This window comes from Salvelinus sp. IW2-2015, unplaced genomic scaffold (assembly GCF_002910315.2).
Source record: "Salvelinus sp. IW2-2015 unplaced genomic scaffold, ASM291031v2 Un_scaffold6417, whole genome shotgun sequence".
Lineage (NCBI taxonomy): Eukaryota > Metazoa > Chordata > Actinopteri > Salmoniformes > Salmonidae > Salvelinus > Salvelinus sp. IW2-2015.
In genome coordinates, this window is record NW_019947679.1 from 22,784 (window position 1) to 32,178 (window position 9,395).

Below are 9,395 nucleotides of genomic sequence, written 5' to 3' on the forward strand. Positions count from 1 at the left end.
CTTAGGCAAGTTAGTTTTGAATTTTAACTAGCAAGTTACAGTTGAATTTAAACTTAGCAGTTAGTTTGAATTTAAACTTAGGCAAGTTAGTTTGAATTTAAACTTAGGCAAGTTAGTTTGAATTTAAACTTAGCCAGTAGTTTGAATTTAAACTTAGCAAGTTCGTTTGAATTAAATAAATAATATGAATTTAATCATTTGTTCTCCAATAATATATTTTGTTATTTGCACATGAATGTTTGAGGTAATGATTTGCTAATTAACATATGTAAATTAGCTTGATAATAAAAATAAGTGGTTCTCGTTTGTGCGTGTAAGAGTCCATTGAAAAACAAGATAATTAGGTCTAATCAGTATAAGGAAGGGATATGGTAGCCGAGCACAGAGCGTGCACACACACACACCACCACACACCACACACACACACACACCACACACACACAACACACACACACACACACACACACACACACACACACACACACCACACACACACACCACCTCCACAGTTAATATCACAGGTTGTGTATATCAGGGACAACCAGACCAAAGCTGCGTGAGAAGCAGAGGAAAGCCATAGCAAGTCGAGACACAGACAGGAACAAGACAACAAAACAAACAAACAAAAAAACTCTGAGACAAGCATGTTTTTTTAGCTCATTACCTCTCCAACGAATAGCTCATTTTACCGATATGCTCCAGGGTTTACTGGTTTACCGTGGATAGCATGACCTTAATTATTAAGCTCATATTACCGATATGCTCCAGGGTTTACTGGTTTACCGTTGGATAGCATGACCTTAATATAGAGCTCATTATTACCGATATGCTCCAGGGTTTACTGGTTTAACGTTGGATAGCATGACCTTAATATAGAGCTCATTATTACCAAGGACCAATTAAGTGTTGTTCTAATGTTGACCCAACGTTTACTTAGTACTCAACTGTTCAGCTGACCTGAATTTTGATGTCCAGCTAACTTTGAATTCAACGGGAATGTTTGTGTGCGGGGTGGTATTTCAGGGCGGTATCAGAGAGTTTATGAATCGTATTGGGATACTGACAAAATGGCATAGTTTCTAGTCCCATGTCCTTCCTGTGCTCACTCTGTCCTCATCTCCTCGTCTCCTTATTTTCTCATGTCCTCATCGTGTCTTCTTGTCTTCTCGTCTCCTCATGTCGTTGTCTCCTTGACTCCTTGTCTCTTGATCTCCTTGACTCCTCATGTCCTCATCTCATTGTCTCCTCATGTCTTCATCGTCTTGTCTCCTTGCCTCGTCATTTCCTTCTCTCCTTGACTCCTCATGTCCTTGTCTCCTTGTCTCCACATGTTCTCATCTCCTTGACTCCTTGTCTCTTGATCTCCTTGACTCCTCATGCCCTCATCTCCTTGTCTCCTCATGTCCTCATCTTATTGTCTCCTCATGTCCTCATCATCTTGCCTCCTTGTCTCCTCATCTCCTTCTCTTCTTGTCTTCTCATGTCCTTGTCTCCTCATGTCCTCATCTCATTGTCTTCTTATCTCTTGATCTCCTTGTCTCCTCATGTCCTCATCTCCTTGTCATCTCCTTGTCCCTTCATTTCCTCATCTCCTTGTCTCCTCATGTCCTAATCTCGTTGTCTTATTTCCTCATCTCCTTGTCTCCTCATGTCTTCATCTCCTTGTGTCCTCTCCTAGCTGCTAGTTCTGCTATGTGGTCCAGGAACGGAGGACAAGGTCCTTCCTCCCCCAACTATGAGGCTCCTCTACACTCTCTGGTAAGACTAAATAAGATCTTCATAAGACATTCGTAACACATTCATAATGCTGCCTATGTCAACAATGCAACCTCTAACCCCTGACCCCTTTCCTTTCCCCCCCTTCAGTAGAATCCTGTTGATATCATAACATATTCATAACCTGTTCATAACACATTTATAAGCACTTATATCAACACCATGACTCCTGACCTCTTACCCTTCAACAACACCGGCAGCAGAGTCCTATCAGAGTCTATCGATATCATAATTAAGCAATAAGGCACGAGGGGGGGGGGGGGTATATGACCAATATACCACGCTAAGGGCTGTTCTTATGTTGCGGAGTGCCTGGATACAGTCCTTAGTCGTGATATATTGGCCAATACCACAAAACCCTGAGGTGCCTTATTGCTATTATAAACTGGTTACCAAACGAATTAGAGCAGTAAAAATACATGTTTTGTCATACCCGTGGTTTACCAATCAGCACTCATGCTCTAACCACCCAGCCAATCAGCACTCAGCTCGAACCACCCAGCCAATCAGCACTCATGGCTCGAACCACCCAGCCAATCAGCACTCATGGCTCGAACCACCCAGCAATCAGCACTGATGGCTCGAACCACCCCAGTTTCTACTAACCCATTCATAACAGACTGAAGTCGTATCAGTCAATACTTACAGGATGGCGCTGGAATGTACAGCGGCCATTTTCCAGGCTGCTGACCAAGTCTGCTATTTGGCGCTGATCTTCTTTTTAATAATGTTTCCGCCGTCGTTTCCTACGGCCGAAAAAAAAAGAATTCCTGGACATCAGAACAGTTCATCGATTTGGATGAAGACTTCTACTTCAACGAGTCGGGCGCGCGACAGACCACCTCGCCCCAGGACAAGGCCCTTAACCAGGTCACTGGAAACAAACTGGATGACGCTCCGTGGGAGCATCATCGACGGACAGAGGCTCTAATCTCGGACACTCAGAAGAGAAAGAAATATAGAGACCAACGTGGGTGCACCCTGATGAAACTATGGAGACGAGTAAATAACCCTCTTTTCTGTTGGAGAATGTATAAAGCGTTCTACTGCTGAGAAACAAGACAAATAAGCCGTTCGCAAGAGTGCCTCTATCAGCGCTGAGTATCAACGTGTGAACCTGACCAAAGACACCATTATAGCATGATCCTGTTGTGCGCAGAAACTTCTTGGACACTCTGTGTCTGCTAATATTTCTAAACCTCAGCAACGAGGCGAAAGAAGGTATAAACTGCTCCTTCTTTTTTTTAACTGGGACCCTATACTAATAACACAAAACTTATCCTCTTCTGTAAATTAATCCAATACATAATATACATCTACTCTCTCATCATCTTTCTTATGTGTGTAACAAGCGGTTTAAATATACTGACGTACTGCCTCCCTCTAGTGCGTGTTCAATGAAAACCAACTAAAGCAAAAATCCAATAGTACTACACTGACAACTGCCTGTCATATATGATCAACGTCGTTAGCAGACACGTAACAGGGCTATCCAACGTGTAGAGCAATCATAGTCACAGTATGAACTTACTTATGATCATCCTAGGAATCTAGCAAACGTACTGGCGGATCTAGACTATCTCTACGTCCTGTAAAATAATAGTCAAAAGAATAGGAATTGCTTCCACAAGGTACCCACTGCATCTGCTGATCCTGAGCACAGCTGGTTTACTGATAAACCGTGCACATCTTAGCGTCATGACAACTCTTCGTCTCATTAAATGTGACAGGCACATCAAGGACCGTCGAACACCAGGATGGTCGACAAGAGACTCGTCTCAGATGAAATTTTGCAAATTGAGATGCAACGGTAGTATCTCAGGGACATGGACCCAGCTGATCGTCCCGCAGTAGCAGCACCATGATGTAAACAACACACTGTCCACGAGCGGCAGAGCGGGTCAACATCCACGCTTTCTATTCTGTCTCCGAAAGCGCCTAATCAGAGCACCCACTGTCTGGACAGGTACAGATTGGCGAACATACCATCTACTCTGCCTCTGAGTTACACCCATAACGCACCGAACACACTCCCTCACATGGCAGTGCTACAGACTGTCCGCAGTGACTAGCTGAGGTCTGAGAAGCAGTGTGCGTGGCGACCGTGAGGCTTTGTAAGACCCTGTGTCGCAGTCTCTCACACAGACGGCTCACGCTGCGAACTATATGGTCCACTTATATCGTGCCACACCTCACCATCGCTCGACTCAATAAAACAAATTGGACAAAAGTGCTCTTCATCTGAGACCTGAGTCATCCGTGTTTGCTCACCAGGTGGTGCACTTGGTGTAGTGCAGGAATTCAGCGAATTGATAGTCATCACAAGGACTGCTGAGCCCTTACTCCTACGCTGCTACTACTGAGTTCTGCATCAGGTGTCACGCGGTATCGCAATTACTTGCGGCACAGGTGTGAGGTCGTTGACCCTCACCAATCTAAATCTACCTGGCGCTGGTGTACGATGTCAATCCTCATGTGAGTACAGAGCATGATTTGGTTCACTATGAGAGCAGTGCAATTCTCACCCTTCGCTTAGCTGCGCATCTCAGTTGTAATAACATCTTCGTCCTTCCCTCAGTGTGGGGTACCCTTCCCTGGCAGCTCTTCATTCAACTGGACAAGTGTCATACACATTCGAGATCTCAACATCGACAGCATTGACAATGCCACCCAGCCCTACTGACTCGTTCTGTCAGCATGATATATTCTCCTGGAGCAAGTACCAGGAATTGCTCAGTTGATTCACTGCCCGATGTTTCCTCGGGAAGAGCCCTGGCATTCTCTGCGATAGATCCCCGAGTTGTGAATTGCGCCAGCAGTACTGCGACCTGTATGGTATCGGAAGGGTGAGTCCTAGAGCCATTCCTGTCGCCTGCCGCGAGATAACTGCGCTCGGGAATCGTGCAGGAGCCTTCTAGATGCGAACAAAAACAGCTTAGCGTTAATTGTCGCCGTAACATCTCACACAGAAATGGCAAATCTGTGCAGTCCATGAGGAGGAGATGCACTGCAGTACTTAATGCAGCTGTGTGCCACACCAGATACTAACTGTTACTTTTGATTTTGACCCCCCCCCCCCCCTTTGTTCAGTCAGAACATTATTCAATTTCTGTTATCACATGTTTGTGAACTTGTTCAGTTATGTCTCAGTTGTTGAATCTTGTTATGTCATCAAATATTTAAGTTTTCTGAAAATAAATGCAGTTGACAGTGAGAGGACGTTTCTTTATTTGCTGAGTTCAGATGGTTTTTCTATGCATCTGCGAGACAGAATGGCAGCGTCAGATCAAGGGGGGAGGTGTGCGTCTCTATTAACAACAGCTATTGCGTGATCTCTGATATTAAGGAAGTCTGGAGGTTCTSCTCACCTGAGMTAGAATACCTCATGATAAGCTGTAAACCCCTCAAACTCAACTCTGGAATTGAAGCAGGTTCCACTGCTAATTTTCATTGTTCCCCTCTAATCAGGGACTGATTTAGACCTGTCACACCAGCTGGGTGACAATTAATTATCAGGTAGAACAGAAAACCAGCAGGCTCCGGACCTCATGGGGTAAGAGTTGAATTCCCCTGCTGTAGACCATYCTATTTACCCAGAGAGTTCTCATCTATATTTTTTGTAGCTGTCTATTTACCACCACAAACAGATGCTGGCACTAAGACCACACCCAGCGAGCTGTATGAAGCCATAAGCAAACAATAATTTTATTTAACCTTTATTTAACTAGGCAAGTCAGATAAGAACAAATAGTTATTTTACAATGACGGCCTACCCCGGCCAAACACTCCCGTAACCCGGACGACGCTGGGCCAATCCTATGGGGCTCCCGATCACGGCCGGTTGTGATACAGCCCGGGATCGAACCTGGTTCTGTGGTGATGCCCCTAGCACTGCGATGCAGTGCCTTAGACCACTGCGCCACTCGGTCCCAAAAATGCTCATCCAGAGGCGGCGCTCCTAGTGGCCGGTGATTTAAATGCAGGAAAAAGGAAAATCCGTCTCACCTAATTTCTACCAGCATGTCACCTGTTCATCTAGAGGTAAACACCTGTTCATCTAGAGGTAAAAGAACTCTAGATCACCTGTACTCCACACACAAAGACGCAAACAAAGCTCGCCCTCAATTTGGCAAATATGTCCATAACTCTATCCTCCTGATTCCTGCTAACAAGCAAAAACTCAAAACAGGAAGTACCAGTGACGTGCTCAATAAGGAAGTGGTCTGATGAAGCGGATGCTATGCTACAGGACTGTTTCGCTAGCTATATGTTTCCGGGACTCATCCGATGGCATTGAGGAGTTTTACCACATCAGTTTGGCTTCATTAATAAGTGCGGTGACGACGTCATCCCCATAGTGACCGTACGTGCGTACCCGCGCACGACTCCAACACCGTCATTAKGTTGGCCGACGACACAACGGCGGTASGCCTGATCACAGATGATGWTGAGACYGCCTATAGGGAGGAGGTCAGAGACCTGGAAGTGGTGCCAGAAAAACAACTTCTCCCTCAACGTGATCAAGACAAAYGAGCTGATTATGGACTACAGGAAACGGAGGGTCGAACAACGCCTCMTKCCCCTCAGGAGACTCAAAAGATTTGGCAAGGGCTCTCAGATCCTCAAAAAAGTTCTACAGCTGCACCATTGAGAGCATCTTGACTGTCTGCATCACCGCTCGGTATGGCAACTGCTTGGCATCTGACCGCATGGCGCTAGAGAGGGAGTGAGGACTGACCAGTACCTCACTGGGGRTGATCTCCCTGTCATCCAGGACCTCTATACCAGGCGGTGTCAGAGGAAGGCCCTAAACATTGTCAAATCTTAGACTTTTCTCTCTGCTACTTAGAACCAACAGGATCCTGAAAGACAGGACCGTGAACAGCTTCTACCTCCAAGCCATAATACTTGTAAATAGTTAGTTAAATAGTTATAGTATTATAGTATTATTAATTTTATTATTACGTGTTTTACTTTTCTATTATTTCTTTATTTTCTTTCTCTCTGTATTGTTGGGAAGCTCCAGTCAGTAACCATTTCACTGTTAGTCTACACCTGTTGTTTACCAAGCATTTCACTGTTAGTCTACACCTGTTTTGTTTACCAAGCATGTAGACGAATAACTCTGATTGAATAACGCCATCTTAACCTATTTCTTAACCCATTCCTGGTACCTATTTCATAACCCCATCTGTACCTATTCATAACCCATTCTAACCTATTCATAACCATTCTGTACCTATTCATAACCCATTTTACCTTATTCATAAACCCATTCATAAACACGTAATCCACTAACCTGATCCCTGACCTCTAACCTCTGAGCCCTTCCCCCCCCCCCCCCCCCCCCGCAGCCAGAGTCGTATCGAGGACCGCCTGGAGCGCCTGGACGATGCCAATCCACGTGCTGCGGAGTCACGCGTCGGACCCTCCACGGGCATTGCCCGGCGGGCACCAAGAACATGCACAGCCTCATCGGGGCAGCACACCACGGGCCATGCGGAGGGACTGAGCTTCTGGTATCGGCAGCGGGACTACCTCTGCCACCGCGACCACTCATCATGGTGAGGAACCGTCTTCTATAGTCTGAAAAGAGTGTGTGTCCTCCAATTCTGTAGTTTCTCACCCAGGCTGTATATCGGACACGCAGACAAGACAATGTTTGTGTGCGTTCGGCAGAGTAGTTGCAGAGTGTAGAGTGGATCATTCACAATGTCGCTACAGTCAATTCCAATTCATTAAGTTGATTCGTGTGGTTTGACTCAAGAAATAGACATTGATGAAACAAAGGTGGATAGAGAAGCATTCATTTGATAAGTTGGAGATAGTGGTTCAGAAGGAGTGAGTATAGGTGGTCTAGTGCGAGTCATGGCTACAGTAGCGCATCAACCAGTTGACCGTTTTTCGGTAGAGAGAGTCAAGCACCTAATTACCTCACTAATCAAATGTATACGGAGTGGTTCCAGGAGTAGTATCAAGTAGTAAGATGGTTCATAAGTAATATCAGTGTGTAAAAGACAGGAGAGAAACGTAGTGGTATCAGTAGTATCATGTTTAGTGGTTTTGAAGTAAGTTATTCAAGTGTCAGTTGTGTTAGTAGTATCGAGTGTGAGTGGGATTCAGTTAGTATCAGTGTAGGGGTTCAGTGAGGAGTATCAGTGTGTAGTAGGAGGGGTTCAGTTGTATCAGTGTTTTGATTTGTAGTAGTGGTTCAGTAGAGGTATCAGTGGTGTGTAGTTACGGGTGGGTTCAGTAAGTGTATCAGTGGTGTTGAGGTGTGAGTGGAGTTCAGTGTATTTTCATGTGTTTTTGGGGTGAAGTAGTGTCAGTAGTATCAGTGTTAGCGTAGATTGTCGCAGGGTAGTAATCAGTGTAGTGTCGTAGATATCAGCTGTATGTTGTAGTAGTGGTCAGTAGTATCAGTGTATGGTTCAGTGGTAGTCAGCTGTGATGTAGTTAGTGGCAGTGGTATCAGGTGTATGGGGTTACAAGTAGTATTATTGGTAGTAGTGGTTCAGTATATCGAGTAGTAGTGGGTTCAGTAGTATCAAGTCGGGTTCAGTAGATATCAGTGTGTAGTGGGTCGTAGTATCAGTGAGGAGGGCTTTCAGTGAGTATGCAGTTGTAGTGGTTCAGTAGCACCACTCGACAAGTACTACCACGGTACAGACACGTGGTACCAGTGACCACCCTATCAGTAGTTCTCTGCCCCATCTCATTCGTAGACCGCGCCATGCTTCACAAGGTTTAGCCGACCTAAGTCGCTGGGGTCTACCTATCAACATATTAACATATCACTTTAATTCCAGGAGACCGAGGATCAAACATCTGCCACCTGTCTTTGCACAGGCTGTTCAGTCAAAGCCATGGAAGAGAGTATAAAACAGCCATAAAGAAATATCCATGCGACTTTAAAATGATTAAGGACACGTCTATCTATGTGTCATGTGGTGTTATGCTACTCCCGAGATTCAGCGACATAGATAAGTGACGGACTAGACCAACTTGGAAAGGTGGTCTCCTCCACTATACTTAAAAAAGAAACTTGAGTTAGTTATAAACGCTTATTCCTGTTATTTTAAATGCATCTGTTGGAGAAGCTATCTGGATGCTGAAGGGTGCCTTTTAGTAGTGGAGGATTGTATCATTCGTGGAGAACTCCTAATGCGTAATAAAGTTGCACGCGTAACATGCCTTTTCTAAAACATTTGCCTGATCGTTGCTGGTGCAGGTCCTGCCTGCGTATCTTGGAAGGTCAGCAGAGTAGGCTTAGTGGATTTATCAGTAGGTAGCAGGTGGGAACTTTGTGTTCCAAAGCTAAAAGTAGTATTGTCAAAAGAGATTCGAAATCCCTTGATAGTGGCTGGTACTGCAGCCAGGAAGTATCAGTAGTGTAGTAGTGGAACTGTTCCCGGATAAGGTAGTAGTGGAGAATTCAAGCGTAGGTAGTAAGTGGTCGTTTCTGCTTCCCTGAACGAAATCAAAGTGATCCCCGAAGCGACTGTGAACCCAGCTTGTTTCAGTTAGGGCCGTTCAATTTGAAACACTGTGTAAGACAATTTTGTTCTTTTAATGCACTTGCCTATGCTTAAGATAAATAATTCCAAGGGCGTTCAAAT

At 44.9% G+C, this 9,395-nt stretch overlaps 1 pseudogene; it reads left to right on the top strand.

The window, feature by feature from the left end:
* Positions 1 to 1,674: 1,674 nt before the first annotated feature.
* Positions 1,675 to 7,340, top strand: LOC112078874 (transcription factor 4-like; annotated as a pseudogene).
* The last annotated feature ends 2,055 nt before the right edge of the window (positions 7,341 to 9,395 follow it).